Source organism: Agelaius phoeniceus, chromosome 33, assembly GCF_051311805.1.
Source record: "Agelaius phoeniceus isolate bAgePho1 chromosome 33, bAgePho1.hap1, whole genome shotgun sequence".
Taxonomy (NCBI): domain Eukaryota; kingdom Metazoa; phylum Chordata; class Aves; order Passeriformes; family Icteridae; genus Agelaius; species Agelaius phoeniceus.
Window position 1 is genome coordinate 2630093 of NC_135297.1, and position 12727 is coordinate 2642819.

The following is a 12727-nucleotide window of genomic DNA, read 5'->3' on the forward strand; positions in this document are numbered from 1 at the left end:
ACACACTGGTCTGGGAGGAGGATGTGCCTGTGCCCCTGAGCTGTCCTTCTTAGGAGGCTCTTCAGGAAGGTTGTGGCACCCTTACCACGGCCACCCTGCCGCCAAAGCAAGCAAGAGCCTCAGCAATGCCCTTGTTCCTAGAGGCTGTTCTTGTTCACTTGCTACTGATGAGTAATTTGGGATCACAGCCACCAGGACAGTCCTGGGAGCCCTGGAAGTTTCCTGCTGAAATACTCAGCATCAGTCAATTAACAATACAGAGTGCAATACACATACTCCAGCCACATGGCTCTGTCCCATCAGCTTCTCCGTGACTGGATGTGACATGTTTGGGGATTTCTGCTCTTTGGGCATTTGTTTCCTCTTGCATTTCATTGGATTGAGGCAGCTGTTGCATATAGGTTTTATGGGCAATTTTTTTTCCTCCATAGGGAGAGTAGAAAAGAATACAGGGAGAGTAGAATAGAATACAGCAGCATGCTTAGTTGGTTTATTAAAATCAATGAGTTAGGAAGTAGTAAGCAGCTATGGAACTGAGGAAAAGGGAATATTAATAGACTATGATAAAACACTCCACAGAAAACACAATTATGCTAAAGAGTCTCCTTCTCCTTTTGCAGAAAGGCCCCTCACCGAGGACATAACCAGGGTGGGACAGAAAGCTGCATCAAGAGCTTGTGGGGGGAAAGGGAGTTCTTTGTGTTGTAATGCCTATGGAAATTCTGTGCAGTGACAGAGCTCTTGTAAGAGCTGTAAATTGGTACAATGCCTTCAGGCCTAAATTCAAGCTAGAAGCATGCTCCCAGAGCAGCAACCTTTCTGTCACTGCTCTTGGACTGCAGCTTCAGAAACAGGCAAAACAGACCTCAGCTTAGAAAATCTAAAAGCTCCTTTTCGGTTCCTTGATCAGATTCAGGATATACTAGATTGCCAAGCAGTATGGATTCTATTTGCCACCTGTATGCCAGTTGTCTTCTGTTAATTGGGCAGTTTTCCTTATCTCTTCCACAGCCAATCCTCCCTCCAGGGGAGACATCTGCTGATAATGGGCTATTGAATGTCACTGCATGGCTGATAAGAACTACAGCATCCCATTGGGAGATGCTCTGCCCAGAGGGAGGAGCCAAGCATTCCTACCCAAATATAATCTTGAAATTCTGGAACACCAGCACAGCTTCTCCACTGGATTTCCCAGAGGAACAGCAGCTGCCTCTTCCACTGGATCTTCAGAGGAAGACTACACCTTTCTACAGGATCCCTGCTCCAACACAACCACACCTGACACTCCAGGAGGGCTGCAGCCACAATTCCAATTGGACTGCTACCAACACCCTGACCCACAGGGTGTCAGGTTGTATTCTGACTCTGTCAGTGCTGTTTTGGTTTACTGCATTGTTTCTTTTATCTTTTTATTTTCTTCCCTGATAAAGAGCTGTTATTTCTGATTTTTACCTGAGAGCCCCCCTTAATTTAAAATTTATGACAATTCAGAAGGAAGGGATTTACATTTTTCCATTTCAAGAAAGGCTCCTGCCTTCCTTAGCAAACACCTGTCTTTCCAAACCAAGACAGAGGAGCCACCTGTGTTATACATGTAAATACTTAACACAAAAAAAGCAAGAGCCTCAAAAAGGAAAAACAGCTTGGTAATTTGTAGAAAGTAACTTTGATCAAAAATAAAATGTGTTAATAGATTGGTCTGAAGATGACATTCACAATTTTCCTGGTGATATTGTGCACTGTACTGTAACAGTGGATAGTAACTGGACATAGTCAGTAGGATAACTGGATATGCTTTTCAAACTTAGTATTCATTGAATTATTCATTGAATTCTCATCCTTCTGTACACTTCAGCTCTGCTGTAAACTTCAGAGACATTTTTTCACAAGCTTCTAACAAGTTACTCTGGATCCATAATTCCTGAGACCAAAGGGAGCCCAAATGCCAAGTGGGATTACTCTTTCTCAAAGCCTGGAGTCACACAGAATGAAGCAGTACTTAAATCATCGTGTGCATCCCATACACATAACAGTCCAGTTACTGACCATCTGCAATAATTTTTTGACTTTTGCTACAAATTACCTTCAAGAATAAGCTACAAATAATATCTTGAACCTGTTTAAATTCAGGGATGGCATTACAATTGCCCTAAAAAATTATAAGGGGACCTAGAGCTGTTGCAGTAATACAAGAGAACTGTAAGTGTGTATTACTAGTTGTTATTCATATTAGGTAAAAATGGATCAGCTCAGCTTTGCAAAGCAAGAAACAAGTCATGGAGAGTTGAAATGATGGAGTTGGGACAGTGTAGCCAGTCTGCTTTTTGTGAGAGATGCTCTTAAGCAGTGGCAGTAGTAATGTACTCATCTCCTGTACCTGTGCTCCTCGTGATCTCCTATCCACCTCTGCAATTTTTTCTGCTCTTTTTTTTTTCTTTATTTCTTCAGCTGAGTACCAAAAGGAAACACAGAACTGCAATGTTGCTACCAAAATAATAGATCTTTTTTTCAAACTAAAAAATACCCAGAGCTTTTAGAAAACACAACAGAACTGTTGCAAAGTATAAACAATACAAGATATTGAACAGTATTTTGACGTTATACTACATCAGCCAAAGGAATGGATAGTAGGGCTTGAGGAACAAGGATAGAAATGAAGTTTTGTTAAAAGGGCTTATTTTGGTCTCTATGTGGTAACTGTCATCACCCTGATGTAAATACTCCACAATCTATTTAAATTTTCCTAAGTTGTATTATTTTGCAATCAGCTATGATTTTTTAAATTTCTCCTGCACCCATAACTGAATGATCTGAGCACAATCTCCAAACAAGACAAATGGTAAAGTAGCAAAGGGCTGCAATAACTGAGCAGCCAACAGGATAAGCCACACTGGCATCTCTTTTGTTTCTTTTCCTCTTTGGTTTAAAATGCAACACATTTTCATTCCTTCTGATGACTCACCTCTGAAAGAAAAAGGCAGTAGCTGTTTTTGGCAGGGTAAGTTGCATTTGCAAATTGGCTCACCTTGTTGGCAGCAGAACTGCATTTTTTCTTATCAAAGCTGCTCATCAGAGTGGGGAGAAGGCGCAAAAGGATGAGAGAGGCTGGTGCAGCTCTGATGGTGTGAGGATCCAATGGTGCAAAGAGCTGGAAGGTGAAATCCCTTTTCTTGAGTTCAGGGTCATTAGGGAAAGGGAGGGTGTGCCTGAGAGCTCAGTTCTGTCAGCCATATTCACCTAGTAAAAGGTTTTTTTCCTGCACCTGTGTGTGTGGCCAATGCCAAGGGATGGCAGCTCTTTCTGTTGTGGGGGCATTGCAGCCTCCAACTGCAGACTATGCAACCTGAGCTGCATTGAAATGTGTTCTCCAGGGCTCCGTTTTGGGGCTAGTCCTGGTTAACATCTTTATTGATGATCTGGAGGAGGGCATTGAGAGCACCCTCAGTAAATTTGCAGATGCCCAGTTGGGTGGGAGTGTGGATCTGCTGGAGGACGGGAAGGCTCTGCAGTGAGACTTGGACAGACTCGATCAATGGGCCAAGGACAGGGGCGTGAGGTTCCACAAGGGCAAGTGGCACATCCTGCAGGTCACCAGCCGCCTCAGGGTGAGCCAAAGTGTGCCCAAGGGGGCAAGAGGCCAATGGCACCTGGCCTGGATCAGCAGCAGTGTGGGCAGCAGGAGCAGGCAGCGCCTGCCCCTCTGTGCTGGGCACTGCTGAGGCCACACCTCGAGTGCTGTGTCCAGCTCTGGGCCCCTCGGGAAAAAGGACATTGAGGGGCTGAGTGTGGCCAGAGAAGGGCAGCAAGGCTCACAAAGGCTCTAGAAAACATGGCCCATGAGGAGTAGCTGAGGGAGCTGGGTTTGTTCAATCTGGAGAAGAGGCTCAGGAGGGACCTCACCGCTCTCTCCAACTCCCTGGCAGGATCGTGCACTGAGGGGGGCTGTTCTCTTCTGCTGGGCCTGCACTGAGAACCAGAGGAAGTCGCCTCACCTTGAGAGGAAATTCAGGTTAGATTTTAGAAAAAAAAATTCACTGTTCAGGTGTTTGGGCCTGGGAATAGGTTGACCAGAGAGGTGGTGTGAAATACAAAGCTGTGTTTCATGTCAGGTACAAACAGGCGACGTGCGTATTTGTGAATGCAAAATGTGTGGATCCCAACAATGGGAGAGCTGTGAATTCTAATAATAACTGAGGAAAATAAAGCATGGAAAAAGGCCTTTGAACCTATCTTTTGTTTGCAATTAACCCTGGTTGATTTAGGAGCATTGGAATTAAGGTGTAAGGATGTTGCTTTTTGCTTGCAGTTAATCCATAAAGAGTCTGCAATAATAACATTTGAAGTATAATTTTAGAATATTACTTGTATCCTTGAAACTATAGCCTTGGAATATATATAAAGGAAATATGCTTATCTCACGCCTTATGGAAGCAGAGAAAAACAGCTTGAGAAAGGAAGATGAACATCACCTCAAGGATTTATGGTTTTGACCAAAGGGAAGCTGGACATCACTGTTGTTACATTTATAGTCTCTGCAATTAAAAGGTGGACCCACATCTGGGGAGCTGGACTCCACCAGATGGGATTCGTCTTTCTTCTTTTGGAAACTGGACCGCCACCATCTGGGATCCTCCTTTTGAGATACATCCTGAGAAACTAAGATCACAATAGTGTATAGAATTGTGATGGAATAATTTGGAATAAAAATTGCTGATGAGTAAAAAATTGGAAATAGAAACTGCTGAAAAAGCTGATGGGTACCCCTACAAATACCTGTAACCCTCAACTATCAGTGTGCTGTTGGAGGGAAAACTTCCCCCACTGTACCCAGCGCTGTATTGCTCATACTTTACCATATTAAATAATAAATTGATTGCTGCTTGAATATTGGCCTAGTGAAGCTTCTTATTCATAACGCTAACTAATAATATTTGAAGTATTTTGGTGCCATTTTTATCATCTTTTTCTCTGATAGGGTCAAGGAGGGGGCACTTTGGGGGCCGTGGAGACATTTCTGGGACACATTTGGGCCAGTTTTGGGTTTGGGGAGGGAATTCAGAGAGAACTTGAGGGTCTGGAGGAAACTTGGGGGAGCCGGGTGGGCACTTGGAGGGGCACTCAGGGATTCTGAGGGACAGTTCGGGGTCCGGGGCAGCATTTGGGGGTCCAGGGGGGCCCTTGGAGGTCAGGGAGGGGAATTTGGGGCCCTTTGGGGTCCGGGCGGGCCCTTGGGGGGCTCGAACTGGGGCACGGGGGGTGATGGGAGTTGTAGGCGCGGGTATCATACGGAAAAACGGGGCCGCGGAGCATCATGGGAGTTCTGGGCGCAGCTGCAATGGGTCTCGGAGGGGCGCGGGGCATGACGGGAGATGAAGTCCCGGCTGGAATAGCGCTGGAGGTGCGCCGCGGAGCATGATGGGAGCTGTAGTCCCGGAAGTGGTGGGAACGCGGCGTTTGGGGATCCGGGAAGGCTCTTGGGGGACAGTTTTGCGTCCGACCCCCGACTTGAGGTCCTCGGGGGAACGTAAAAGGGTCGGGAGCCCCTGGGGGAAGCTCGGGGAGCTCTAACAGGGTTCTTTAGGGCACAGGGCAGGGCAGGAGTTTTAGGCGCGGGACTGTGTTCTGAGGGGCTCTGGCGCCGCCGGGGATGAGAGGAGATGAATTGCCAGAAGTGGCTGTACAGGGCATCTGTGGGGTTGGGAGGACTCAGGGGGTCTGGGGACGCTTTTGTAGGGTCGCGAATGGGCGCTGAGGGGGCACTGAGGGATCCTGGAGCGTCTGGGGGAAACTTACGGGACAGATGGGGGCGGACCCCGGGGTTCTGTGGAGCGCGGGGCATGATGGGCGCTGTAGTCCCGGCTCCAATGGGGTTGTATCCGGCCGCGGGCCGTGATGGGAGTTGTAGGCAAAAATAAAACATGGCCCTCACCTAGGCACCGCCCCCAGGCCCGGATCCCTGGTCCTGATTGGCTGAAACTGGTGATGGGCGGGAGCCACAGCAAATGGAATGCTGTGGAGGCAGGAACAGCCAAATCACCCTCCTCCAGTCCCTCCCAGTACTGACCAGTATAACCCCAGTAAAGCCCAGTTCATCCCAAGTTGAACCCAGTACAACCCCAGTGCCCCTCCAGTCCCTCCCATTACAGCCCAGTCCCTCCCAATCCACCTGAGTTCATTCCCAGTCCCTTCCAGTTCCACCCAATATCATCCACAGGATGCCCCAGTGTCTCCAGTTTGTCGCAGTATGTCCCAGTATCTCCCAGTATCACTCCCAGTATGTCCCTGACTGTCTCAGTGCACCCCCACAGTCCATCCCAGCCCACCCAGATTCTCCCTTTAGAATTCCTCGTGTCCCCAGGTTGTCCCAGTCCTCACCAGTGTCACTCCCAGTATGTTCCAGTGTCTCCCACAGCGTTCCCAGTGTTCCCCAGTATGTCCCAGTCCTCCCCAGTGTTTCCAAGGACAGTTTAATTTCTCACGGTGGCCATGGCAGCCAAACCCAGCAGTGGGGTCAGTGCAGTGCCCATGGCCACAGCCCCTTGCAGTGGCCCAGTGCAGCTTGGGCTGATGATCCACCCTCACAGCTGGCCCAGGGCAGCTCTGCAGTGGCTTTGGTGGCACCTGGGGCTGGCACACACCTGAGCAGTGTGTTTGTTTGCAGTGGGGAAACTCAGGAGTTTCAGATTGCTTCAAAAAATACAAAAAGGGAAAACTCCTCTTAGGCTGGGTGCAGCCAGCTCTCCAAGCACAGCAGGTCCCAGGGGAGTGAGGACAGACAGGATGAGGCTGGGCAATGTGGAGTAAGGTTGTCCACACTGGGTCAGAGCTCCAGGCACAGCTTCTGTGAGCAGGCCAGAGCTGCTGAGGAGAGACCCTGGGTCAATCTCAATCACAGAATGCTGCAATCACCTCTGCTCTACAGAGAAATAAAATAAAATATACCCTTAAAATTTGAAATGTGTATTTCTTACAAGTTATTTGAAATCTTTCTCCATAACTGGACTAGGAAAACTTTAATGACTCTCTAAGGTCTTTGATGTTGTTTACATCAGACTCAGTCCCTGAGAGTGTCTTAAAAAAACTTCTCAAGAACTCAAAGTTAAATTAAAATTCTGAAGATTTTTAAAGTTTTAATGGGTCCCACTGAAGGACACCACTGAGCAAGTGTCCCCAGGTTCCAGGTAGAGCAGAACCCTGCAGGCAGTGATGACAGATGGGCACAAACAAGGCCAAGGTGTCTCTGGTGCTGAGCAAAGCTGGATGTGTTTGAGGAATGCCAAGGGCCAAGGCCTGAGCCCCAGGGCCTGGCCAGGCAGATGCTGTCCCTCCCTCCTTGCTCAGGGCTCTTGCCGGGATGGGCACTGGCATGTGGGGATGTGCAATGCCAAGGGCAGGAGCATGGGGCGGCCCCTGCCAGGCTGCTGAGCAGGGACAAGGAGGCCATGAGGCCCCAGGCCTGCAAGGGTCACTTGTCTCCTGCTCCTGCCTCAGGCCCAGGCCCAGCAGCCATGGCCAAAGTGCTGCCCAAGTTGGCTCTGGCAGGGCTGTCTTGCAGCTGCTGCCCATGCCTGTGCCCTGTGCAGCCCAGGCTGTCCTACGGTGTCCCTGCCCTGCGCCTCTGTCCCTGCAGGCTGTCGGCATCCCCCGGCTGCCCCACCTGGCTGGGCCCTTCCTTTGCTGACAGCTCTGCCTCCTGCCTGCCTCTGCCTGCACACACAAAGCCTGGGGCTGATACCAAAAGGGTTCATTCCATTTTTACCCTGCCTGGGAACTTTCAGCACAGGAACAAGGCATGCAGGGGCTGCTTTCCCAGCAAGGATGGTTGGAAGAGAAGAAGAAGACGTCTGGCTCAAGGCTGCAGGGGTAGAGCAAACAAGGAGTGAATCTGGGAACTTGGCGTGGGTTTTATGGAAATGGGTAAATTGTAATTGGCATTTAGTGACTGTGTATAAGCAATACACTGGTAGAATTACATGTCCTCATAAGGTTAGGAGTTATTCCATGTTGCACCTTAGGCCTCAATAAATGATGCCCTCTTTAATAGCAAATGAGTGTTATGGAGTCCTATTCTGCTATTTCAGACATTTGGTGACAGCAGAGGCTGACAACCCAAGGAGTCAGCTGTGACACTGTGGAACCCCATGGAATAAAGGGTCCATTGTGATGCAGTGGAACCCCATGGAACCAAAAGTCCATTGTATCAGAGCAAGGCCTCATGGAACTAAGGAGACCATTGCTGACAGTGTGGAAGCTCCTGGAGCCATGGGGTCATTGTGACAGTGTGGGGCTGCATGGAACCAATGGTCCATTGGGACACTGCAGAACCTTCTGGAATCAAGGGGATCATGTTATGCTCTGGAACCTCATAGAACAAAGGATCCATGGGGACACTGCAGTGCTCAGAGCATTGTTGACAGTGTGAAAGCTCCTGGAACCAAAAGTCCATTGTGACACAGCAAGGCCTCCTGGAACCAAGGGTCCCTTGTGGCTCTGTGGGGCTTCCCAGAACCAAGAAGACCATTTGGACACTGTGGGGCCTCATGGAACCACCTGGCCCTGTGACACAGCGGGGCCACATGGAGCCAAGGGGCCACTGAGACACTGAGGAACCTCATGGAACCAAAGGTCCATTGTTACACTGTGGGGCCGTGTGGAACCGATGGGACCATGGTGACACTGTGGTGCTCCATGGAACCAAGGGGCCATTCTGATTCTGCTTTGCCTCATGGAGCCAAGGGGCCACCATGACACCTCAGGGCCTCGTGGAACTAAGGCAGCCTTGTGACACTGCGGGGCCCTTGGAACCAAGGGTCCATTGGGAGATTGCAGGGCCTCATGGAACCATGGAGACCATTATGGCCCTTCAGAACCCATTGGAACCAAGGGACCATTGTGACACTGCAGGGCCTCGTGGAATCAAGGGGACCACAGTGACACTGTGGGGCTCCATGGGACAGAGGGGCCATTCTGACATTGTGGAACTGAGGAGACCATTGCTCTGCTATGGGACATCATGGAACCAAGGGGCAATTGTGACACAGCAAAGCCTCATGGAACCAAGGGCACAATAGTGACACTGTGGGGCTCCATGGGACCAAGGGGGGATTCTTATATTGCAGAACCAAGGAGACCACTGTGACACTCTGTGGCATCATTGAACCAAAGGTCCATTGTGACACAGCAGGGCCTCATGGAACCATGGAGGCCATTTTCACACTTTGAGGCCTGGTGAAACCAAAGGGCCATTGTGGCACTTTGTGTCTCCATGGAACCAAGGAGTCCATTGTGACACTATGAGGCCCTGTTGGGCCAAAGTGCAATTGTGGCACTGTGTGGCACCACGGAACCAAGGGACCATTGTGACACTACAGGGCCACATGGAACTAAGGATTCATGGAACAGTGTGGGACTCATGGAACCAAAGGTCCATTGTGACATTGCAGGGCCTCATTGAATCAAGGGTCCCATGAGATACTGCGGTACCAATGAGAGCACTGTGACACGGCAAGATGTCATGGAAGCAAGGGGGGACCATTATCACACTCGGGGGCCCAATGGAAGCAAGGGGCCAGTGTGACACAGCTGGGCCTCATGCAGCCAAGGGGCCACTGGGATCCTGAGGAGCCCAAAAGAACCAAGGGGTCATTGTGGCACTCTGCAGCCTCATGGAAGCAAGGGGCCATAGTGTTATTGTGCAGCTTCATGGAACCAAGGAAGCCATTTTAACACTGCAAGGCCTCATGAAAGCAAGAGACCATTGTGACAATATGGGGCCCCGTGGAAACAAGGGGCCAGTGTGACACAGCAGGGCCTCATGGTACCAAGGATCCAATATTACACCTGCTGGGTCCCATGGATCCAAGGGAACCAGTAACAGTTCTGGTTGGCTTGGCCTGACTGGTTCAACTGACCTCAGCATGAGGGTCTGGTCATGTGCCTCTGAAACACTGAGGCTCTGTGCTTTCCTTCCTATGGAAAAGAACTGTCCCTCCTGCCCAGGCACTCATGGCCTTAATTAGTTCTTCTCAAGAACTCACTGTATGCAAGGTTTTCTCCCAGATAAAAGATGCCAGGAGAGACAAATCTGGCTGGCCTTGGCCTCTGGTGACTGCAGTTCATCAGCCCCTGAAACACTGGGTTTGCTTCCTGTGGAGACCATGTTGACAGTTCAGGGCCCCATGGAACCAAGGGGCCATTGTGACACTAAGGACATCATTGGGGCACTGCTGGGCCTCATTGTGCAAAGGGCCAGTGTGAAGCAGCAGGGCACTGTGGATCCATGGAGAGCATTGTGGAATTGCAAGGCCCCATGGAATCATGGAGACCATTGTGACACTGTGGGGCCCCAGGGAAACAAAGGGCCACTGTGACCCTGCAGGGCCTCATGGAAGCATGGGGCCATTGTGACACTGCAGAAGCAAGGAGAACATTGTGACCCTGCAGGGCCTCATGGAACCAAGGGGACATGGAACAGGTCTGGCTGGTGTGGCCTCCCAGGGGCCACTGGACAGGTCCGGATAATCTTGGAATGCTGAGGGCTGCCTCTCACCAGCCCCAGGAGAACTGGGGCTCTGTGCTTTCCTTCCTGTGGAAAAGAACCATCCGTCTTTCCATGTGCCCATGGCCAAAATTGATACTCCCCCTGAAAAATTCCCTGTATGCAAGGGTTCTCCCAGACAAAAGCTGCCAGGACAGAGAGCTCTGGCTGGCCTTGGCCTCTGGTGGTCACCTCTCATCTCAAGGAAGCCCTGAGAAAATTTGAACAGGTTTGACCACTGGAACATCTATGAGTCTTTAGTTGTCTGAAGAACTCAGATGCTCTTCTGATCATATGTCTTTTTTTTCCTCATTGTGAATTATGCATGAAATATTATTTTCAGCTGCATAATATTATTCTTCTCACTCTACCAGTGTTATCTGACACAAAACACCTCCTCTACATATGGATCCAGGTCACCTGTATAAGCAAACACAATTAAGAATGCAGCAGGAATGATTTGTCTCTGCTCCCATCTGTCCCATCTCCTTTGCAGCTGGAGGTGCAGCCCCAGCACTGGGCAGGGCTCAGGGGCTCACAAGCTCAGCTCCCACCCAGAGAACTTGCAGACCCTGGGGTGCCCCTTCTGTGGTCACTGTCCAGAGCCTTTCTGCAACCTTCCCCCTGGAGCTGCTGCTTCCCTGCAGCCCCGGCCATGGCAGCAGCAGAACCTGGTGAGTCCCAAGCAGCAGAGCCAGGTCAGGGCCCTATGGGGATCAGGGGCTGGGGCAGCAGAACAAGCCAGCTCAGCCAGCCAGGACACACTCAGCTGGGGAAAGGGATGTCCATGGAGAAGAGCAAGGGAGCATTTCTGGGCCTGCAGGGAGGAATCCAGAGGAAGCTGCTGTTGCAGGCACCAGCTCTGGCCAGGCCTCACCAGCTGCTGTGCTGGCCTGGGCAGAGGGGCTGGCACTGTGTGGGCAGAGGCAGCCTGTGCTGGGCATCTCCTGGAGGAATTCAGAAATCTGACCTGAGCGTGTGTTCATGTGTTAGTGAAAGCCAGAGCTCAGCTGGAGCTGATGGAGGCTGCAGGCCACATCCAGAGCAAAGTTAATTCAGTCGCTGTGTTTGCAGTAAATGGCTGCAAAAGGAACACGACAACCTGCTGCTGCTGAATGAGGGCAGGGAGGGGGCAAATCCAGGGTCAAAGAATGGCTTGGGTTGGAATCCTAAAGATCATCCAGTTCAAATCTCCTGCCATGGGCGGGGACACCTTCCACTGGACCAGATTGCTCCATCCAACCTGACCTCGAACCCCTCCAGAGGTGGGGAGTCTGCAGCCTCTCTTAGTAACCTGTGCCAAGGCCTCACCACCCTCACTGGCAAGAATTTCTTCCCAATATTCCATCTAAACCTGCCCTCCTTCATGTCATGGCCATTCCCCCTTGTCCTGTCCCTCCAGGCCGTTGTCCAAAGTCCCTCTCCAGCTCTCTCAAAGCCCCTTTAGGTGCTGTAATGGGCTCTAATGTCTCCCTGGAGCCTTCTCATGCCCAGGCTGAACAGCTCCAGCTCTCTCAGCCTGGCTCCAGAGCAGAGGAGTTCCAGCCCTGCAAATGTCCATTGTGACACTGCAGGACTTCATGTAACCAAGGCTCCATTGTCACTCTGTGGAACCGAGGAGACTCTTGTGATACTGGGGTGCCCCATGGGAACAAGGGGCCATTGTGACACAGCAGAGGCCCATGGAACCAAGGAGAGCATTGTGGCACTACAAGGGGTCATGGAATCAAGGAACTGTTATGACACAGGGTAGGCCAATGGAAGGGGCCCATTGTGACATGGCAGGGCCTCGAGGAACCCAGGGGCCATTGTGACACTTCAGGGTCTCAGGAAAGCAAGGGAGGATCATTGTGGCACTCTGGGGTCTTGTATAACCAAGGCCCAGTGTGGCACTGCAGGGCCTCATGGAACCAAGGGCAATTTCAAAACTGCAGAGGCAAGAAGAGCATTGGGACCCTGTGGGGCCTGACTGAACTGATGAGAATATTGTGACACAGTGAGACCTTATGGAAACAAGGATCCATTGTGACACTTTGGTGTCTCAGGGAACCAGGAGTCCAATTGTGACACTACAGAGTCAAGGAGATCTTTATGACACTACAGGAACCAAGGGGGCATTGTGACACTGCAGGGCCCCATGGAATTGAGGGGCCATTGTGACATGATGGGCATTATGGAAGTTAGGCGCCT